Genomic DNA, 22,349 nt, shown 5'->3' on the forward strand with positions numbered 1-22,349 from the left:
GTAAACACCTCTACCTCCATGGAACACTTTTTTACTTGTTCACCATTTTCCACAGAAATAGCTCTTTTTGGGGTAACAGGAACCGATGATTGTTGAGGAGAAACTTTGGAGAAATCATAATTGAAGTGTGCGGAATCCTCCCAGGCTGCTCCTGCTGCGCATTTCTGCTCCATGGTCTTGTCTGCTCTTCTCCTGCAGTTTCTGTGTTCCAATAAACTTTTTATCAGGCTATTTGCGCTCCCATCGGTGAAGGATCCAAGGCTTCTTATTATCCAAAAGTTGCTCAAGAAAAAGCACATACAACGTGTTTCGACAATGTAAATGTCTTCCTCAGGTATATTGTGATAGAAAACATTGCTATGGTTACTTGGTCTCAGCTACGTAGTAGGTACCAAAGATTTGCAGCAGCAGACAGTAATGGAGCTTTTGGAGGTATGCAGTGAGAGCTATGTAGGCCTTGCACTGATGTGGATATGCTGTGCCCTGCCTACCTAGTGCTGCAATCTCGGGACCCCCGAATTAGCGCACTGTCACATTGGCGCTCTAAAGAGTGCCAGAATTGCAGGGCGGAGACCCGAGCTCCCACCGAATAAACCCGAAAATACTCTGTACTCGCCGAGTACACCGAGCATAGTGATACTTGGGTGAGTACCGAGTAGTGGTGAGCATGTTCACTCATCACTATGACAGAAGCTTTAATTATCACCTGCTTCAGGTTTTAGCTGAATGGGGGCCGACTGGATAAACTCAATTTTGCAGTATAATTCAAAGGTGCGCTCTGGATTCAGATGCTCGGCCCCCTATGGTTAAATCATCAACTGATACATGATTTTAAGAATTTGCTGTCCATATCTGGAAGATTTTATTGCTAACAACAAAAAGTATAATTTCATATACTGTAAGACGCATTGGTCTGTGAAAATTCCTTTTGTGAAGGCATCACAATCTGCTAAGCGCAATTTCTCCAGATCCAAAACATCAGCTGGAAAAACTGATTAATCTGAAAACTTGCTTTTTAATATGTTACTTTTGCCTAAAAATGTTCAATAAATTGTGTGATTTCAAAGGCCAATTTCCATGAATACCACATTACTCCCTTATCAGAAAGTTTGATGACCTATTACTTATGTTTCTGTAGTAAATCAAGTAACTTATGTGGTTTTCAGGTTCTCTGATGTTCCCCTTCGTTAATTTCAATTGCTGTATAATCAATGTTAATCATTGTTGCCGCTTAATTTTATTTTATTTTTTTGTGGTGGGGGGGGGGGGGGGGGTATGACCGTTACCGATCATTTTCTTCTCATAACTGAGTAGCTGCTGGTAGAACACCCAGAATGCAATACTCCTGTAGTTCTGATGTCTTCACAATTCCCATATGAAGAACATAGACCAAAAATTGTATCATTTCTGCATCATCTACGCTTGGGTCAAATTTAGTAAGTGAGGGAGTGGGATTCTGGAAATTGTTGGGCGTATACATTAGTCTGAATCACCATGTGGTTTACCAAATGCACAAAGAAAAATACTTTGATATTGTTGATTTCTGTGAGACCGACAGCAACATTGAATTACTGATCAGGCCATAAAATCAGGAATCTGAGACTCAATCTTCATGGGTTTGGGTTGATAAGGGGTCACTAAATGTTGGTGCTGCTTCATTTGCAGTCTTAGGGGCTTCTGCATGGAATTTTATTCTCATTAAAGTAGATGGATGAGGAGAAAGAGGAAAAATAGAGGAATGTGGTATCCCATCCCCTCACTAACAGTGAAGGGAGGTAAGGAAGGGGTACGTGTTCTCTGCTGATTACTCTCTTTGGGAAGAATGGGTAAAGTATGTTTTATGGCACCATTCTCAATATTCTGGATAGAGTAGAATTCATTGTACAAAATGTTTTGTGCTTGACAGAGTTCTGCTCCGAATGTGGAGTAAAATGGATGGAAATGCAGTACAGAAAAGATGGGCTAATGCAGTAGGCAAAACTACTGCTTATCAGACTGCACGGGTCCAAGAGATCACAATGATATAATTGCAAAAGAAAAGTTATAGATTGCACTCATAAGATTTTTTTTCCAGAACAAATTTCATTAACACAATTGTCTCTATATGGAAATAAGATCACTGACTTATATCAGTGCAAGAGCCTAGTTACTGTACATAGTAATGTACAGGGCCGGATTTAAGAGGTGGGTGACCCGGGGCCCATTTCGGAGGGAGGCCCATTTTTCAAGGTGTTGCAATATGTAATTCAAAAACATAGAATGAAACAAAAATCATTTACGCAGAGTAATTCAGGTAAAATCATTCATTTTTTACAATCCGGGCACTTTCCTTGATTTTCGTGCTGCAAAATCACTAATGATGTCACTAAAGTCCAATTCACGCAGTATATCTGTCTCGATGCTCATGATAGCCAAATTTACAAGTCGTTCCTGCTTCATGGATGTCCTTAATCGTTTTTCAACTAATTTGAGTTTTGAGAAGGAACGCTCACCACTGCAGTTTGTTACCATCAAAGTTAGATATATCCTTAGAGCTATCTCAATATTTGGGAAAGTGTCCTGCACACCCTTTTCCATGATAAGCTTGTACATGAAAAGTTCAGTGCTGATATCTTTTGGTTCCTCGTCTGTGAATAAATTGGCAAATGTTAAAAACTGACACAGTTCATCGATTAATGTAATGTCCAAGTCATCTGAATAAGACCTGACGAGTTGCTCTGCTGTGGCCTTAAGCTCGTCTGAAGACAGTTCTTTCAGATGGCTAAAAAAGCTAAATTTGCTTGATATCTTTATATGCTTGAAGACGTTGGTCAAGAGAAGCGATAAACTGATCAATGATAGGCAAGAAAGTTTCTGTTCTGTATTTTTCAGAAGATCTGATTTGTACTTCCGTATGGCCATAATCCAATGGATTGAGACACACGTTTCGGCGCCAGTGTCGAGTTATCGTCTGAACATACTTAGATGAACCAGGCAGCTCTTCACCTTGCTTCTCATAAATTTTGAAGGAGTCACGCTTTGATGCAACATAGTTTTTTAAGCTGGTTAGTGACGCCACAGCAGTGTTTAGATCAGTTTTGCGTGTTGCTGAATAGGTAGCACCTAGAAGCTTATGTTGGGATCGGAGAAGGCTGCCGCATGCCATAAGCTAAGCATTAGGTACAGGGAGGGTACTAAGGAAGTCTGTCTAGGCTAGCCAGGTCAGTGGATGCTGACGCAGGTCAGGTACCATGACTGCCGCTCTGCGCCAGCCACTGAGATGTAGGACCGTAGCCAGGTCCCTACACTTTCAATAGTTTCTCTTTTGTTAGATGTTCCTTAACATTAGAAACGGTTCACAGCAAAGAGACGTGTATTTTACATGTTTTGACATATTTATCCCTATATTGGTGGAAGGCCCCCGCTTGGTGGGTGGCCCAGGGCCCAGGCCTCTTGGGCGCCCCCCTAAATCCGGGCCTGGTAATGTATGTAGACAGCCGGGAAGTCTTCATTTAGTAAGGATCATCATCATCATGCCTGGTTTCTATTCTTTTCTGTAAATCCGTGAGCATTCATGCTTTATATTATTGGGCCATTGAAACATTCATAATTTTATTTTTGGAATATATTTTTGAAGTACAGGATTCTGACTAGAGAGTCGGTTGCAGGATACAGAGCGATTCAGAGCCATTTAAGATTTTCTTTAAGTAATCAGTCGGCATCCATTTATCAAATGAGTAATTGTATCCTTCCTGGGGAAATCTACTAATTCATGCTGGATACGCGGTATCTATAATATGTATATATCATATTTATCCACTTCCAATAATGCAGTGTGATCCCTGGGTATTAAATATAATTACATTTTTTTATAAAATTAGAATAATTCATTAAAGAAAAAAAAGTTTAACCAACTTTTTATTTGAAATTCTTCAGGCCCTGTCAATCCAGCTGTGTGAAGTTGGCACCCCATGTTCTCAAAAGATGAATAAAAATACACCATTCGTTTGTGCTGCGTTTGTGCTGGTTTGTGCCGCAAAAATGAACGTTTGCGCCGCTTTGGTTCCAGAGATATTGCGCGTTATATTTTTATGAAGCTCCGCCCACTTTCCACCCCATGTTCTTAAATTTTAAAAATGAATACACCATTCGTTTGTGCTGGTTTGTGCTGCCAAAATAAACGTCTGCACCGCTTTGGTTTCCGAGATATTGTGCGCTCAATTTGCTGAAACTCCACCCACTTTCCACCCCATGTTCTTACATTTTAAAAATGAATACACCATTCGTTTGTGCTGCGTTTGTGCTGGTTTGTGCCGCAAAAATCAATGTTTGTGTTGCTTTGGTTCCCGAGACATTGAGTGCTAGCTTTGCTAATGCCCCATTTTAGTTGCATCAAAAAACATAGTGGTCATCAGAGAAGTTAATTTAGCATTAAGGGATTACAGTAGCATACATGGTTTATTATGACATACACAGGGTTAATACTTCATACACCGTGACTGGTCAGTGATGGGAAGAGGTTATACCTGGCAGAGGAGGTAATGTCTGTATGTACATCTCTGCTACCTGAGTTGTAACTCCGCCTCCAGCGATGTCATAGTGATGTCATAGTGATGTCATAAGCCAGGGGTCGGCATTCTGTGGGGGCTAATGTCTGGTTACATTTCATTATGCAGAGTCGAGGTTATTGCCTGAGCAGCATTAGTTGACACTCTCACCTATTGAGTGGGGATAGTTTCGGCTTCCACCATATTCACACAGACACCAGACCATTCACCATGGAGGGAACCGCAGACTAGTAAAGAGTTTGCACCATCACTGAGGAACAAGGTCAGGTTACTCCTGGATTTATAACCTCTACAGCTAAGCACGAGTGCCATTGGTTGTAGTCATTCATTTATTTTCACCCCAGTAGTAAGGCAGGGCATGTTAATGGGTGGAGCCAATGGGCGGGGTCAAGGGGGCAGCAAAAACCCTTGCACCAGCCCTGAAGCCCATTATACCTAGCAAACATTGTTTAGCCAAATTACGTTGCACTATAAAAAGAATTCCAGGGAAAAAAAAAGATTGTGATTACTTTTGACGTTGGCCAGTTTATGTAAAGTGACTGTCATCTTCTATGAAAATCTTTGCATAAATATGCAATGACCGTAGACATCACCACTTTGTGTGTGATGGCTTTGGATTGCAGTGTGAATATGGCTGGGTTAACATTACATTTGGGCATACTGGGCATATGCTCCATTCATTTCTATGATCTGGCTGGGGTCCGCAAGTGACTCTAGTTGGCTAATTTTTGCTCCATATGCGGTTTTCTTGCTGGACTCAAAACCGTGGTAGACCATGATTTTGTGTCTGGCTCAAAACAAAAGTATTGTTATTTTAATATAGCTGTCCAACTAAACAGGACCTTCAGAGCTTAATAAATCTTTTCAAATCAAACACAGATAAAAATGGAATTACCAATAACAGATGAAACTTTGTAGACAGCAGAACTGTTTAAAGAACCATGAAACGGTTTAATCATAATGGGAAATCCACATTAACAAAATGTTAACAGAATAAAAAAATATTGGTAAGGCATATTTTAGGTTATTTTAAACATACACTTTACGCACCAAAACAACCTTAGAGGAAAGCATTACTGACACTTTGTTTGGGGCCAGGATAAACTTTCCACAACAATCTTGCAGCCTGTGACTTGCCACGGGACTCATGATGAGACAGATTCTCCACATATTCACTCCTCCCTTGTAAATATTACAACATGGGGTTGTATCTTGGTCTTTGCAGAGGCTGTTGTAATAAATTCACACAGGTCATCATATTTCTCCCAGCCATTAAATTTTCTTCTACAATAGGCAACATAATGACCAAGAGACATATTGCCAGTTCCTGGAATGAAGGCAACAACCCCTCGTAGCACAAATGAATGACTGTCCAGATGTATGTTCACAGGTATTTCGGACAGTGTATACTGTATTTCTGCACTTATTTCAATACAAAGTACTTGTCCAGTGGTGCAGCTGTGCGTGACCGAACCACTGCAAAGGAATTTCAATGAAGATGCATCCTGAATTTTCAAGCCATCTGGACACTCTTGAGGTGACTTTAATGGCTTTAGACATTTTGAAACATTTAGGTGTAGCCCATCTTCCAATGCTAGCTGAAGTTTACTAAGTCCATTAGTTTCTAAAATATGTATATTGATTGGCAGAAGAGGGATTGCTCTTGAATTAGCTATATTTCTATTGCAGTACACAGAAGAACACTGTGTTTTAATTATTACACTTGGTACCTGTCTCATTGTCATTGAGATTATGTGTGCAACATTACATTCAGCATTGACCTGCCTCACACCTGACTTCAGCTGAACATATTCAAATATTCCAGACAGTATTTTAGCCCTCATTGTATAAACTTCCTTTCCAACTCCCTTTGTCACAATTGTCTGCACCAATTCAAAAATTTCAACGGTGTTCTCTTTGTTGACATAATTGCAAAATAATCCACTGTCCCAGAATGCACAACAAAGACACTGGCAAAATGAATCAAATGCACAGGTATTAATGATACTTATAAGCTTTTTGTTTACTTGTATTGGTTTTTTAGCTAGATGGTTACCATTTTTCAAAATGCTCACCTTTTTTTTCGGTTAAATTTTGTGTCCATGTGCAGCAACTCAGAACATGGGGTTAGGTAGGACAATCTCTTTTTTGGAGGAATACTGAGACCTTTCCAATTTTCAACAGGCTGCTCCTGCAAGCTACTTTCATCACCCAATTTTATGTGAACTTGTGAATCCTCCCCACAGTTGCTGTTTTTTTGCCCATTCTCTTGGCTCATATTTTCACTGCTTTCGGTTTTCTTTATGAGAACTGAGGAAAGTCTCATTTTGCCTTCCATAAATTCAAGGTGACGAATTACAAATCGGTCGGTTCTAATAGGGAGACATTCATGTTTAAAGAGTCCATTTTTTATGTTCTTAAATTCAGCCTCAACATTTGCAGAACTTGCTGTCATGTTCACACTTTTAAAGTGTGGAACCATTATGGCTGTCCAAAGTGGAAGGTAACATGCCATTCTTAAAAGATTTGGAACAAGTTCTGGAAGGAAATGTAAATTGTCTCGGTCACCATGATTTGCTGCAAGCATCTTACTCCTTTCACAAATTTCTGTTGCCCATATTTTCAGGTCTGTTTCGCATGATTGAATTGGCTCATCCTCTTGTTCTTTCATCTCTACTCCATAGTCATCTTCAGTGACAGTGGGTAAAACACGTCCCTCTGCAATCCGTCTCTTCAGTTGAACTTTGCTAGTCTCTGATAAAACTGGTGTGCCTCTGTCATCATTCCCTTCTGATTCACTAAAAGCAACAACTGAAATTGAATGAATGAGTTCTCTCGCATCATCAAGTGATGTAGACTGTAGAAGTTGTGCCATTGCTCTGAGATAGAATTCCCTTACTCTGTTTCCAGCTTGCCTCAGACATTCCCATCGGCTAATAAGCTTGATACAGTGCGCAACATCAATTCTAATAAAGCATGGTGGTAGTTTTGATGCAACATTCCTGGTCAACACTCCAAAACACTGATTTATATATGTCTTCAAGTCGGGGTAAGGAGTGAAAGCCTTAACTAGAGCTCCAAGCAAAGCGAGGAAGAAATCACAAACTGCTTCCTTTGGAACAGTAGCACCTGCTTGTTTCCATTCTGTCAGCCATTGTGCTATAGAATTAATAGTATGGCTCTCAGAAAGCATCTGCACTACTGGGATGTGATCTCCACTCGAACACAAAACCCCTTGGTACAAAAAGATGTGTCCAGAAATGCCAACAGGTCTTTTTAGTTTTCTCACTACTGAACCTGTTGCATCAAAACTTACATAGGAACCCAAGTTCTTTGACTTTATTTGGTACACTTGCATCTGAGACGGGGTCCAGTAATGGCAAAAAAATTTATCTAGACCAATGTTGTGTATGCTTCCAGTCTGAGGAACACTGTATTTCAGGAGATGTAATGAAAGAATTGGGTCCTTGTGCATGAACTCTCTTTCGCCAATCTCTTGCTTGGCTTTTCTTAACGTTGCTAGATTTGGTAGATGGCTAGGCTCAGGGTCACCAACATCCATAACTTTATAAGCCTCAGCTGCTCGCCATACATGTGCTTGTTTTCGTCCTTCCCAGAGTTCTTTTGACAACCTTTTTCTTAAATCTCCTGATAATTTACGTTTTGATTTTCCTGTGTGGAGACTGTCATCAATATTGCAGATCATACACTTAAGCACTACTGGCTTAGCAATCTCTGGTATTTCTTCAACTTTTATGGATAGTTGTGCATCACACTCTGTGCAGCACCCTGTTATATCTATCTAGTTAGATACAACATTTGGATAAACCTTTGCCCTCCTGAATTTAAGTGTGCACGATGACTTGATATTTTTCCAGATCTCCTCATTCAATATGTGAGTCCATGTACCAGGTTTTAAGATTGTGTATTCTCTTTTATCAGCATACATAGATTTGTCATTGTAAATTACTTTTTCAGGCCAAATTTTGATCCAGCTCTGAAAAGAAAGACTGAACTCAAACTGAATGTCCTAGCACTGAACTGATGAATGACTCTCTGTTCCTTCTGAGCTCTCACTGTTGGAAGGTTGTTTTGGGATATTTGTAACATCTTTGTACAGACCAAGGGCATCCCATACATTGTGCCGATTTGTCTTTACAAACGTGTAAAGGTTTTTTGGTGAAATTTTGTTATTAATGTAATTAATGTAATTTTTGACACAAGTCTACCCATACTTTTTCTGAGGGGAATGCTATTGCCTGTCTTGTAATAATTTTTTCATGTGAAGAACAGATGACATTTATAATGTCATCATAGTCACAGGCTGGCTTCCTGGGCATCTGATCAAAACAAAAAATGTTTTTTTTTTAGTTTTACATGCAGTGTATTATATGGAAAATAATTGATGACATAATTTTTAATAGTTAAGATACAGTGGTCCCTCAACATACAATGGTAATTAGTTCCAGGTGAATCATCGTATGTTAAAACCATACTGGAGTCCTTCATATGTTGAAATGATCGTATGTTGGGGCCATTGTATGTGTGTACTGAGATTAAATAATCCTATTCTTAGCACACTCACTTCTCTCTACTTTTACAGATGAAAAGTGTATTGTGTATCTCTGCCTCTCCCATAGTAATAAATGGTGGGGGCGAGCCTGCCACAGCAAAGCCCTGTGGTTGGCAGTCACTCTGCACAGGGCGGTGATTGCTCCATGCAGGGGAGCACTGAGGGCCACTGCAGGAGATTGCAGGGGGTCCCAGTGGTCAGTACCAAACCCCCACCCCCCCACGGGGGGTGGAATAGGGGATAAGTTTTGCAGCAGAGTACTCTTTTAATGGGTTAAAGCATTACTGTAACTTGATGTGTTGGAGAACTACAACCCCTAGCATACCCGGACAGCCTTTGACTGTCCGGTCATGCTGGGAGTTGTAGTTTTGCAACACCTGCAGGCACCCTGCTTGAGAAACACTGTTGTAGACAGATAAAAGTACAACTCCATGATTGAACTAAAGTTTCTTTGCTCAGGTAATAGCTTTGCAGAAATCTACCAAGACAGTTTAGCACATTTTCAGTTCAAATAAGTAAGTACACTTGATTTACCCTGGGAGTCTCTCAGCTAGTAGTCAGATTGTTAGGCATACATTTGCTTAGGCCTTTCCCCAAGTTACAGTGTGGGGGAGGGGCATCACAAGCAGGAAATCGAAATTAAGTATGGGGTCTAGTAAGGAACAATTTATACATTTTTTTTTATTATAAAATTGCTATGGCTAGCCGGTGTTTTTCATTTCTTTTTATCTCCCTTTATCCATATATCAGTTACAGTGATTTGAGGCACAAACTCAGTGCGAGATTTCAAAAACCAAAGCAGCACAAACCAGCACAAATCCAGCACCAATGAATGGTGTATTCATTTTTGCAGCACAAACCAGCACAAACGAATGATGTATTCATTTTTAAAATTTAAGAACATGGGGTGGAAAGTGGGTGGAGTTTCAGCAAATTGAGCGCACAATATCTCGGAAACCAAAGCGGGGCAAACGTTTATTTTGGCAGCACAAACCAGCACAAACGCAGCACAAACGCAGCACAAACGAATGGTGTATTCATTTTTAAAATTTAAGAACATGGGGTGGAAAGTGGGTGGAGTTTCAGCAAATTGAGCGCACAATATCTCGGAAACCAAAGCGGTGCAAACGTTTATTTTTCCAGCACAAACCAGCACAAACGAATGGTGTATTCATTTTTAAAATTTAAGAACATGGGGTGGAAAGTAGGCGGAGCTTCATAAAAATATAACGCGCAATATCTCTGGAACCAAAGCGGCGCAAGCGTTCATTTTTGCGGCACAAACCAGCACAAACGCAGCACAAACGAATGGTGTATTTTTATTCATCTTTTGAGAACATGGGGTGCCAACTTCACACAGCTTGTTAATCCTCTTATACATAGAACAATCAGCCGGGGCTCTTCTTACATATATCTTGTGTTACGAAAATGAAGAATGGGGCTTTAACCATATTGGAACGGCACGACAAATCAGACTACTGTTCCCATATTAGCACGATTGTTAAACATGACTGTATTGGAGCATTGCTTCATATCTGTTTGGTGCCATATGTTAACTGTATTAATAAGGATTAACTGTATTAATAATCTACTACTGATTGGTTTCATTAAGGCGTCAACAGCTCCTGCAGTCTTTTGATTATTCTATTGTTTGAAATTTAATGTTCCATTTATTCCATTTTTTTTTATTGTATTTATATAAACAGCCATTCACTATGGAGAATTTATAATCTAGTGTATTGTGTAAATTTAAGTTGTCCACAATGCCAGGGAAACTCGGAATTTCTGAACTCTTCCACAGAGCTGAGATTTTATTTTTTACTATGAGCAATAGGTGAATTACAACAAACCTTGTTGAATAATGCAGTTTTTCGGCATCTATGGAGAGGAGTGCAGTCTGAGGAGTGAGAACATAATCCTCGTTAAGAAGTTTGCCTATATATCTGGATACCTGATTCCACAGATTCATAATTTTTGGACAGGACCAAAAGATATGAAATAAGTCCCCTTTAATTCCACATCCCCTCCAACATAAAGGTGAGGATTCTCCTCAGAAATGGGAAATTCTATTCGGTGTGAGGTACCACCTTGTTAGTATTTTATAGTATGTTTCGTGTAATTGTAGCGAAATGTTAGAGGAGTAGGTGTTTTTGATTGCATCCTCCCATTGGTTCTTGTTTATGTTTATATTTAATATTCTCCCCCATTTTATCATATATTTATTTTTTTGGAATTTATGGTCTCTTAAAGATATTGTATAGGTATTTTGTGCTCCAAAGTATCTTGTGATTAGCATTTTTAAGTAATAAATAAGTTGCTTCCGTTTTGGGGGGAATTTTAGAAATGAGTTCTTGGAGGGGATTCTTTAATAATATGATAATGCATAAATTCTGATGATGGGATGTTACATTTTTGCTTGATTTCCGAAAAGTTTAATATTTTGTTATTTGCAAGCTAATCTCCTAACTTTTTTTTATACCTTTTTGATGCCCGTAGATTGAGGTAATCAGAGAAATTGGGAAATTTTCCATAGGTGCCCATTTGTTCCCTTTTCCAGAAGGACTAGCCAATTTGTCCCATGCTTGAATAATAGCCGAAATAATCGGATGATTAGATTTATATTTGCATATGTTGAAGATATGTTTGAGAAGAAGGTTTTCCAAAGAATTAGGTTTATAGAGAGATGCTTCCATTTCTAGCCAAGCTGGCTTTTTTTCTTTTTTATTTAACCAATCCTGACTTTGAATTGTGATACGTCAATAGATTTGGAAGACTCAACCCCCCCCCCCCCCCGTTACTTTTATTTTTATAAAGAGTATCCCTGGATATCCTTCCTTTTTTGCCATTCTAGACGAATGATAGCAATTTTTTTTGCCAATTTTTAAAAAAATCAGTAGGGAATTTCAACGGCAAAGCTCTAAAAATATACAAAATTTTTGGGAGGATTATTGTCTTGATCGCCAATACTCTGCCCATCCATGAAAGGCCGATTTTGCCCCATGATTGGAGGTCTTTTGTTATTGTACTTAAGATGTAATCCCCGTTAGTTTTAGCAATTGTATGTATTTTTTTTGTAAATAAAATACCCAGATATGAAATCTGTCTCTCTTCCCAAACAAAATCCGCCAATTTTTTTATTGAGTCAGCAGTTCTTTGATTTAGAATTGTTTATTTTGAACGATGAGATCAGAGAAAATTCTTCCAAAATTCCCAGAAAGTTTTCAATAGATTTGGGGAGGTCCGTGAGAGTTAATATCATATCGTCTGCAAAAAGACTGACTTTATATTGTTTGTGTCCTAAGTCAATTCCTGAGATATTCTTATTTATACGGATTGTTTCCGCTAGGGGCTCGATTGCCAGGGCGAAGAGAAGGGGAGAGAGTGGGCAGCCCTGTCTTGTACCGTTGCTTATTGGGAATGCCTTTGACAAGTTATTGTTAACATATATTTTTGCACTTGGGGTCGAGTAAAGGGCAAACACCGATGCCAGCCACCTCTCATTGAAGCCAAAATTTTCCATGACCATTCTTAGGTACTGCCAATTGATTCGGTCAAATGCTTTTTCTGCGTCGAGCGCCAGAAAGACAGAAGGGGTATCATTAGAATTAATTTTGTTCAATATTTTGAGAAGTCTTCTGGTGGCATTAAAGGTTTGTCTCCCCTCAATGAATCTTGTCTGATCAGTATTTATTATTTTCGGAAGAATTACTTTCAATCTGTTGGCCAAAATTTTTGATATTGGTCTGTAATTTTTTATTTCGTCCAGATCATTTTGGGGTTTTGGGATCATGATTAATATAGCTTCTAACATTTCTTTAGGAAAGTAACCGGATTCTGAGGCTAGATTAAAGATTTTTGACATCTGGGGAGCAAGAGTCTCCGAGAAGGTCATATAGTATTCATTCACTAGCCCATCGGGGCCTGGCGATTTCTGAGATTTAAGGGTTTTTATTGTTTCTACAACTTCAGATGTTGTAATAGTGGTTGTCAGGCTGGTTAGTTCAGAGGATTCTACTTTGGGGAGCCGCAATTTATTAAGAAAGGACGAGATTTTTTGTGGATCCGGTTTAGGTATTAGGGGATCATCTTTTAAGTTGTATAATTTATAGTAGAATTTGGCAAATTCATCCGCTATATTTGTCGGATGATATTTTGTTTCTCCCAAATTATTTTTAATTTTATTTATTCTATTTATGATCCTATCTTTTTGAGTTTGGCAAGCATAAATTTTGTTGGCTTCAGAGTAGTTTTTAAATTTAGATACTTTGATAATTTTTTTGAAATCTTCTGTAATGGCTTTATTAAGTAATTGTCGTAGGCTTAGAATTCCTAGGCAAGTTTTTTTTGTGATTCAGTGTTTGAACCATTGAGGCTACTTTCTTTTGCACGAATTTGTTCTTGGATATTCTTTATTTATTCCCTTTTTTTCGCATTATGCCAGGCTGAAATCTGGATTAACTTCCCTCTTATGACTGCTTTGTGGGCGTTCCAGACCACAAACGGATTGGTTTCACCATTATCATTCTCCGTAAAATAATGTTGCATGGAGGTACTAATTTCCTCTTTGTAGTCCGGAACGTTCAATAGATAGCTGTTACATTTCCACAAAGCAGATTTTTTAAAGGGGGGTCCAATCAACACCTCAGTAATCACAGGGGAGTGGTCAGAAATTGATTTATCCAGAATGGTTGATTTTTTAATTTTTGTTATGGAAAATATGTCTGTAAGGAACAGGTCGATCCTAGATGAAGATTTGTGCACCGAGGGAAAAAAAGTGAACTCTCTACAAGACGCGTTCAGACTTCTGAATATGTCGTATAATTCGTTACTAGTGATCCAGGTGTCAAGATTATTTGAAGAATGACGTGTAACTGTCGTAGAGTCTAGTTTCCCGTTTGGAACCATATTAAAATCACCTAGAATGTATAGGTTTCCTTTTTTGTTTTTTTCGATCTTCCTAATGACCTTATTGAGGAAGCTTAGCTGTTTTGTGTTTGGGGTGCAAATGTTTACAATTGTGCAAACTGTTGTATTTCTTTGGCAGATTAAGATGTGATATCTACCGTTTGGGTCCTTAATTTCTTCTATGAGTTGAAAAGGATCAGTATTTTTGATCAGTGTGATCACACCTGCTTTCATCCTCTTTGTCAGAGACGAGAAGCAGTGTGGGAAGTTTTTGTTTGAAAATGTGGGGTGATTACCTTCACAAAATTTTGTCACCTACAGGCATATAACATCTGTTTGTGACTGTTTGATCTCCTTCCATAAAGTATACCTTTTCCATGGACTGTTAAGTCACCTAACATTGTAAGACAGGAACTTTGCATGTTGGAGTTGTTGACGATACTGCAAAAAACACTACAAAAAAATTCAAAAGATTAAATACAGCAAAATTGAACAAGAATAGTAACAAAGTGTGTTGTGTACTGCACGTAAACTTAAACTTTCAAATGGTGTTCAAAAGTCCTGCATAGGCGTGAAGAAAACTATGTTTCATACTTCTGCATCTCTACAGTGAAACTGGTGGAACATATATGTTTTTGTAATCCCTCATTGTATGCCATACTCATTTTTGAATGTCCCAAGTGTATAAATTGTTATGGTATGCGCATTTTTGATAATTGTTTTTACAGCATAACCATACCTACACCCGTACAGTGTGTAATGTGGTGAACAGGTTTCTAAGTTCATTAACTTCCAATGCAAGTTCACACAGACTTAAATTTAACTTTTTAAGATTTATTATTTTTTATTTAAAAACCTTCTTGTGTTAGGGTCGTGACCGACCCGTTTTAGGTTTTAAATGCATACAAATTCAACATACATTTGTTTATTGCATCAAGACTTTTTTACTTTGTCAGGAACTTATTTTTAAACAAAATACAATAAAATAAAACTATTTTACTAAATTGTAAAATGCTCTTATTAAAATTATATCATTTGTGTTGTTGGGGTAAATTTCGACCCAGGTCTAATATAAGAGTAAAAAAAACAATAATAAGTCCCAAAACAACTCATAAACACAATATAAACCAACAGCCCACAGCCAGCTTTACCTCCAACAACTTGAGTTAGGGACATGTCCAGGCATGTATGGCCAAATCAGCTTAGAGTTGGTACTTTGCAGGGTATACATCTCCAGTTTACATATGCAACAATGAGGAAATGAGGGGTATGAAAATGAAGGGTATGCTCTCAAATGAAAGGCCCAGGGGGACACAACAAAAATATTAAAATCAATCCTTCCATGGATGAGAAACCCTAACAAGGTAACTAAGAGGTAAGAAACAAATTGGATCATATATAACTGCTTTTAGGGTATCCTAGGGGTGATTTAAGACACGGGTCAAAACCGACCTGTTAACATAAGAAAGTAACAGAAAGCTAACACAAGAGGAAGGTTTTTCAGAGTCCTGAAAAGGGCCTTTTGAGTGCATCTTTAGCTTCTAATACTTTATTGGCCAGCCTTTGCTCTTGAGCACCAGCTTGCATCTCTGTGGCATTGAGTGAACAAGCTTCTGCAGATGTTCACGAGTGATGACGTGGTTCCAGGCCTGTATCAGAGCCTCAATCAACTCACTCTTGGTCCTTGGCTGTTTTCTAGATATCTTTAGTGATACGTTGTGCCACAAATTTCAATTGGATTGATGTCCGGGGACTGAGCTGGCCAGTCAATAGTAGCCACCTTGTTCTTTTTTTTCCATTCCGTTACTGTCTTAGCTCTGTGACAAGGAGCATTATCATCCTGGAAGATATAATCCCATGAAAACAGGTGTTGAGCAGAAGGCAGCATTTTCTTATTAAGGATGTCTATGTATTTTTTTGCATTAACCATACCCTCCACAATATGAAGCCTTCCAACACCATTGGCTGCCATATAGCCCCAGACCATTACTTTCATCGGATGTTTCACAGAGAAGCTCAAACACTGTGGCTGACTTGCCATCATTTCCTAAAATGCAAAAAGTGCTTTCATCACTAAATAGCACTTTTTCCCACTCGTCCTTCCTCCATTTTAAATATTTCAATGCTCACAGTTTTCGCCTTTGTCTTTGTATGGCTGTCATCAATGGCTTCTTTCGGGCCTTGCACCCTCTCAATCCTGCTTCCAAACATCTCTTCCTAACAGTTGATGTTGCTACCTCAATATTGCACTTTTCTTGCCATTCTCGCAGAATCTCAGGAGAGGTGAGCTTTCGATTGGCAAGGGATGTTCTTATCAGTACTCTATCCTCCCTTTTAGTTGACTTTCTGGGCCGACCAGATCTGGGCCTGTCCTGGGTAATTCCAAGCTGCTTATGTTTCTGCAAAATTCTTACGACTGTACTCTGATTACAGCCAACCTTCCTTGCGATCTGGGGGCCAGTATAACCCTCTTCATGTAGCACCACAACTCACACACGATCCTCCGCTGACAAAAATCTGAAGGCTCCCATCATAAAACTCTACAGTATGATTCACTAGATAGACCAACAGATAAAACAAACAAAGCAGATGTGATGCAATGTGATTGGCTGACATATCCAGGTTATGATTGGTCGCAAGAATCTCATCTGTGATTGGCTAATTTTGGATCTGGAGCTGTACAATATTTAGTTGTGCTTTCAATTCCCATATTGTTGCAATAATTTCAGGCAAAACTTCAAAAGCTAAAAATATTACAGGGAGAGAATGCAAAATTGTATTCTGAACAAAACCATATATAACAAAACCATATATAATATGTCATACTAGCATCGAAGATATTCGACAGAAAACATTTAAAACTTGAAAAATCAATTTATCCTATGCCTATGCAGGACTTTTGAACACCACTGTAAATCTTCAGGTCTTTTTTTCCCGGATGGGACTGATGACCTAGTGGTGGAAAAGTTTGTGTATAATATACTCCGTATTGACCCCATTATTTTTTAGACCGATCGTCGACTGAGATCTACTTTAGAGAGAAAACATGGGTTAATTTAACACCTTATATAAAATCACTGAGTAATTCGGGTGTGGGATCTGAAGAGACTCAAACCCACTTCCACTAAATTGATGATCATAAATTTGTCTTTATAATGAAACATTAGTTTTGTGGGGAAACCCCACCTGTATTGGATATGATTCTCCCTAAGAATGCCTTGTCAATGGTTTGAATGACCTGTGCGTGTCTAAAGTGTGCTTAGATAGATCAGTGAACACCTTCAGACTATTGTAGGATTCTGAAGCAGCACAAAGAGAAGAAGGAGCGAAGCCTGCTCTTGATGGTGGGCTTCTTTGGTGGGACCTTGGTGGTCTTCTCCAAAGTTTCCTCCATCAAGGTCACCTCTTTCTCCTCTTTTTCTATTTTCTCTTGTATAAGTTGTTTGATGTCCCATATCGTCACGATGTTCTTCTCTATCAGTTCTTTCATCAGTTCTCCTTCTCTCTGTGTCAGAATCTCCATATCCTCAGTGAGGTCCTCAAACAGAGTCTGATCGATTTTGTCCAGGAAGATGTTTTTCTCTTCAATTTTTTCTTTCATGAACTCGACGTACTTCTCCATCATTTGTTCTCAGATTCTCTCTCCAACAAATAAACGTCAAATCTCTCCGCTCTACTATAACCCTCACGTGACCGCTACGTCAATGGAAGGTCCTGAACACACAGCATTAGGAACGGACGCCGCTGAGGTGAGTATAACCTTTTTTTAAATTTTTTTATTATTTTTAACATTCTATCTTTTACTATAGATGCTGCATAGGCTGCATCTATAGTAAAAAGTTTTCCAAGCGATGCTACAGATCGCTTGGAAAACGCTAGCATTCTGCAAGCTAATTATGCTTGCAAAACGCTAGTTTTCTGCGGGTATATGCATGCAAATTCTGCATGCGATATACCCGCGGCAGGAGGCACAGAATTGCCGCGGAAATTTCCGCGGCAATTCTGCTACGTGTGAACTCAGCCTTAATGTAGTTTTGGATTTTTTCCTTCGTACCATAAAAATTTAAATGGAGGATAGTGTCTAGGTTTTTCTACTGGGATGCTTTTTGGTTTCGGCAGTCTGTGAATTCTATCAATGCAGAGTTCGAGGCTAGTGACACTTGGTAGAGTTTTTTTGAAGACCGTCTTAACGAAGTCATGTAAGTCAGACTGCTTCACCTCCTCAAGGATTCCTCTTATTTTTAAGTTATTTCTTCGGTTTCTGTCCTCAATTTCTGCCATCTTGAATCTTAAGTCAATTATTTCCTTCTTTAGTATATTGTTTTGGTTAGTAAGGGCCTCTGTTTTTTGTTCTCGATCATTAACTTTTTTGTCGTATAGCTCTAGCTTTTTGGTAATTATTTGGCAAACATCCTCAAATGTGACTTGTTGCATTTTAAAGCCTGAGTTTAATTTTTCATCAATTAGCACAAATCTTGTGGAAGAAATCCTCCTGGTTCGTTCTTAATGTTGTTTGTTGGGAATCTGGGCGATCCCTTTTGTTTTTGTTAATATTGTCTGTATCTGTGGAATCCTCTGGCGCGTTTCTTTTAGCGGAGGCTGTAGTGTCCATCACTTCCGTAGTATTTTGTTTTACCTCAGATGGGTGGGAGTTGTTTTTATTTTTTACTTCTGGGCAGAGTGTTTGATTTATTATTAGTTGGCTGTTGAGTTGGCGTATTGTCTGCCCAACTGTACGCTGGACTGTTACATTGCCTTTGCATTTCCATACTCGGTTCACCCTGGCCTCTGTATTGTGGCTTGTATGACGGCATGTCCATGGTTCTTGGTCTCGAGGAAATAGGTTCCTATGGGCCCAAAAATTCCTCAAATAGGTCATGAAATCTTTGCCTAAACATAAAATTTCTGTGCGGCGGTATCTTTTGTGCTGCAATATGGAAAACCCATTATAAAAAGAGCACAAAAGTTGTCAATATATTGTGCAATATAAACTTGTGATTTTAATACTCCTAAAAGTGAAATGGTCTCATTCTAAAAATAAATTCCTGCAACTAACTGGATGTAAGTGGTGTGTGCCAAATAGCAGAGTCAAGCCTAAAGAAAGCCGTATAAAGGAAAACACTGTGCACAATGTTTATATATTGAGTGAATATAAGACTGACAGTGTTGCATAAATTAATTTAGACATGAAAATGAAAATAAAAAAATATATAATATAAATATATAAATGACCTTTTGTGAAGTATATATATACAATATGTCTATTATTTATTAAAATAAGATTTAATCTATTTATAAAAATAAAATGTAAGTGAGAAAGAAAAAAGTGATAATTAATAAAATAACATCATGTATTTTCTTTTATTTATACCTGCTGGAACCCTGGTATTTAATTTTAACATCCGCCAAGCTTCCCTGCTCCTCAATATAGTTTCAACATCCCCCCCTCTTTGTGGTTTATATATTTTTTCTATGGCATACATTTTTAGTGATTCTAGATTGCCACTATGGCAGTGTAAAAAGTTCTTGGAAACTTGTGATATATTCCTATCAGAGCTGGCATTTTCTACATCGTAGATATGTTCCCGGATTCTTGAGCTGATGCTTAGTACTGCCAACATATTTCAAACGGCAAAGTACACATTCCATAATATAGATTACATTGCAAGTATTGCAGTTCAGAAAAGTTTTTATGGGAAATGTGTGTTGTTCACTAGTATCCATAAAACTGGAACATTTAAAAGAAAATTTGCAAGTCTTGCAAACTTTATGTCCGCACTTAAAAGAACCTTTTGTATGAAGCCAGCTCTGAGGATTAGAATTTGGAGATTTTAGACAATTGGGTGAAAGTGTTTTGCCTAAAGAAGGTGCTCTTCTTGAAACGATTCTAAAGCCTTTATTTAAGACATTTGCTATTTCAGCATCCTCTCTCAAGATACACAGATTATTTTGAATAATTTTCCTAATCGCAGTAAACTGATTGTTGTACTGTAAGACTAATGTGACTGGACCGGTATTAGTGCGTTCTTTTCTTTTTAGTTTTGAATAAAAACGCGGTCTCCCCTCCACTATTTTCTCAGCTCGATTTAGATTCCAGTTGGTGTACCCTCTCTTTTTCAATCTTTCTTTAATTTGGATTACCTCAGTATTATAATCTGTAAGCTACAGTTCCGTTTAGCTCTAATCATTTCATCCACTGGAATGCTCTTAATAGTCTGTTTAGGGTGATGACTATGGGCATGTAAGATAGTGTTACCTGCAGTGCTTTTTCTAAAGGTGGAAGTTGTAACCACATCTCTATGTGTACCTCTTAATCTCAAGTCCAAAAAATTAACCTCATTGAAATCCTGGCACACCGTAAATCTTAGATTGAAAAAATTAGTTTAAATAAAATTCAAATTTATCTGTGACAGAAAAATCAGGGCCACAAATTAATCATCAATATATCAACCATACCACAATATGTGGTCTTTAAAGGGATTGTCAACAGTATAGATATATAATTCTTCCCACCAGCTCATAACGAGATTGGCGAGAGACGGGGAATATTTCGCCCCCATAGACACACCATTAGTTTGTAGAAGGGCTACAGGCACATATGACAAAAACAGGAGCTTCCACTCATTGGCTGCATATACTGAATCACGGGATTGCAATTCCGTAATTTCTCGCCTTAGATCTCTGTTCACTGTGACACAGATCCTCTAACCGTTTGAGTCCATCAAGAATTATGGCATCGACTTCATCTTTGGCAGATGATCGCTTGCGTCCGCGGTGTGCTTGCAAACGGGCACTGACAACAGGAGCCACAGTACTACTCTCCATTGATCGTGGCTCGCTCACGCCAGACACATCTTCAGCGCCCGTCTGCTGGCTTGTTTCCTGTGGAGATGGCTCCGGTTCCTCAGCCTCTCGAGGCGCAGCGGTACTGCATATCGTTCTATAACAAAAAAATATATATATTATTTCAGAGATTTTATTTAAATCCTTGGTCCTCTCTCACACCGTAAACTTTTTAATTACGAGCGCTGGGACAACGTTTTCTGTAGAAACAACAATTGCTCATAATGAACTTAAGGGGTCAAGTTTGACACCAGATCCACTGGGGGTGTTTTGGCTGGTGCGGAAGTCCCGTTCAAATCGATTTCTAATGGATCTCCACCGGGTATGGACAGTATCGGCTTCAAAGAAAAAAAAAATATTTGACAGCTTGCAATCTTTACATTTTAGCAATTTAAGTTCAGCAATAATTACCAATTGTTTTCTTAGAGGATGCGGACTTATCCAAATACCAAGGGTCCAACTGGCATATTATTTTCTCCCACAACTTCCGGTTTTTAATAATATTGTTGTGGGAGCTGTCACTTTGATCCCATATGGACGGATTCGCTTCCACTGGTGATATTAGTGTCTCGTTTTCTATGTCCAAGGGCTCTTCGTCAACCGCATTGTTCCTTTTTTGGGCGGGCTGCTTGGACTATGTAATCACAAAACGTTATATTAAAATGTATACATTCATTTTTGGTTGCATACATTTATCTCATCCCCAAAACTACATTATTTTGAAGGACAGTTATACTAATTTTTTACATTTTTTTACACTTTTAACTTTTTATAAATTATATTGCAATGTTTAATCGTTTATTTTTGTTGGTTGTCCTTGTACTGTTTGGTTTATTATATGACATGTATGCAGTTTTTTAAACCAGGGTTTTAAACGTTATATATATGTTTCATGTGTTCTGTTTGTTTTGTATGTTTAATGATTTATTATAAAAAAAAGGAACAAACTAATTTAGTTTTTTTTTTTTTCAAAAAGGTATATTTTGCGTGATATTTACCACTTCTAGGTGAGGTGAAGACGGACGGCGAGGCTGATTTTTTTTTTTCCTTTTCCTTTTTCAACCTACGGTGTAGTAAAAAAAAAATAAAAATTACAATTCTTGTATCAATTAATTTATGTGTAAAAAGGGCACAATTTGTGGCATGTACCTTCTTGGACACTTTGGACACTTTTTGGACTGCTCGATCCCTCACTATTTGACATCTGTGTACAAACAAAACAATACATTTAGTACACATACATCCGATGGCCACTACACACTCAAATGATGTATGCAGAAAAATATAATACATAGAATTGTACTTACATTGCCTCTGATCACTCACAAGATACACACACTGTGTTGCTGGCATTTTCAGAGTGTGTTGCTGGCATTTTCAGAATGTGTTTGCTGTCCCATGACCACATGGACTAGCCTCATTAACGCAATCCAACGCATGGTTTCATTTGGACATTTTGCTTGATTTGCGTCTAGCTCCGT

General features: G+C 38.4%; 1 long non-coding RNA gene across 1 annotated transcript; it reads left to right on the plus strand.

Annotated features, from left to right (window-relative positions):
* Positions 1-4,675: 4,675 nt before the first annotated feature.
* LOC143781650 (uncharacterized) lies at positions 4,676-21,949 on the plus strand. The gene is made up of 3 exons (XR_013216786.1): positions 4,676-4,809; positions 5,841-6,084; positions 21,845-21,949. It is a non-coding gene; the product is annotated as an uncharacterized LOC143781650 (long non-coding RNA).
* Positions 21,950-22,349: the final 400 nt, after the last annotated feature.

The sequence above is a fragment of the Ranitomeya variabilis genome, chromosome 6 (assembly GCF_051348905.1).
Source record: "Ranitomeya variabilis isolate aRanVar5 chromosome 6, aRanVar5.hap1, whole genome shotgun sequence".
NCBI lineage: Eukaryota > Metazoa > Chordata > Amphibia > Anura > Dendrobatidae > Ranitomeya > Ranitomeya variabilis.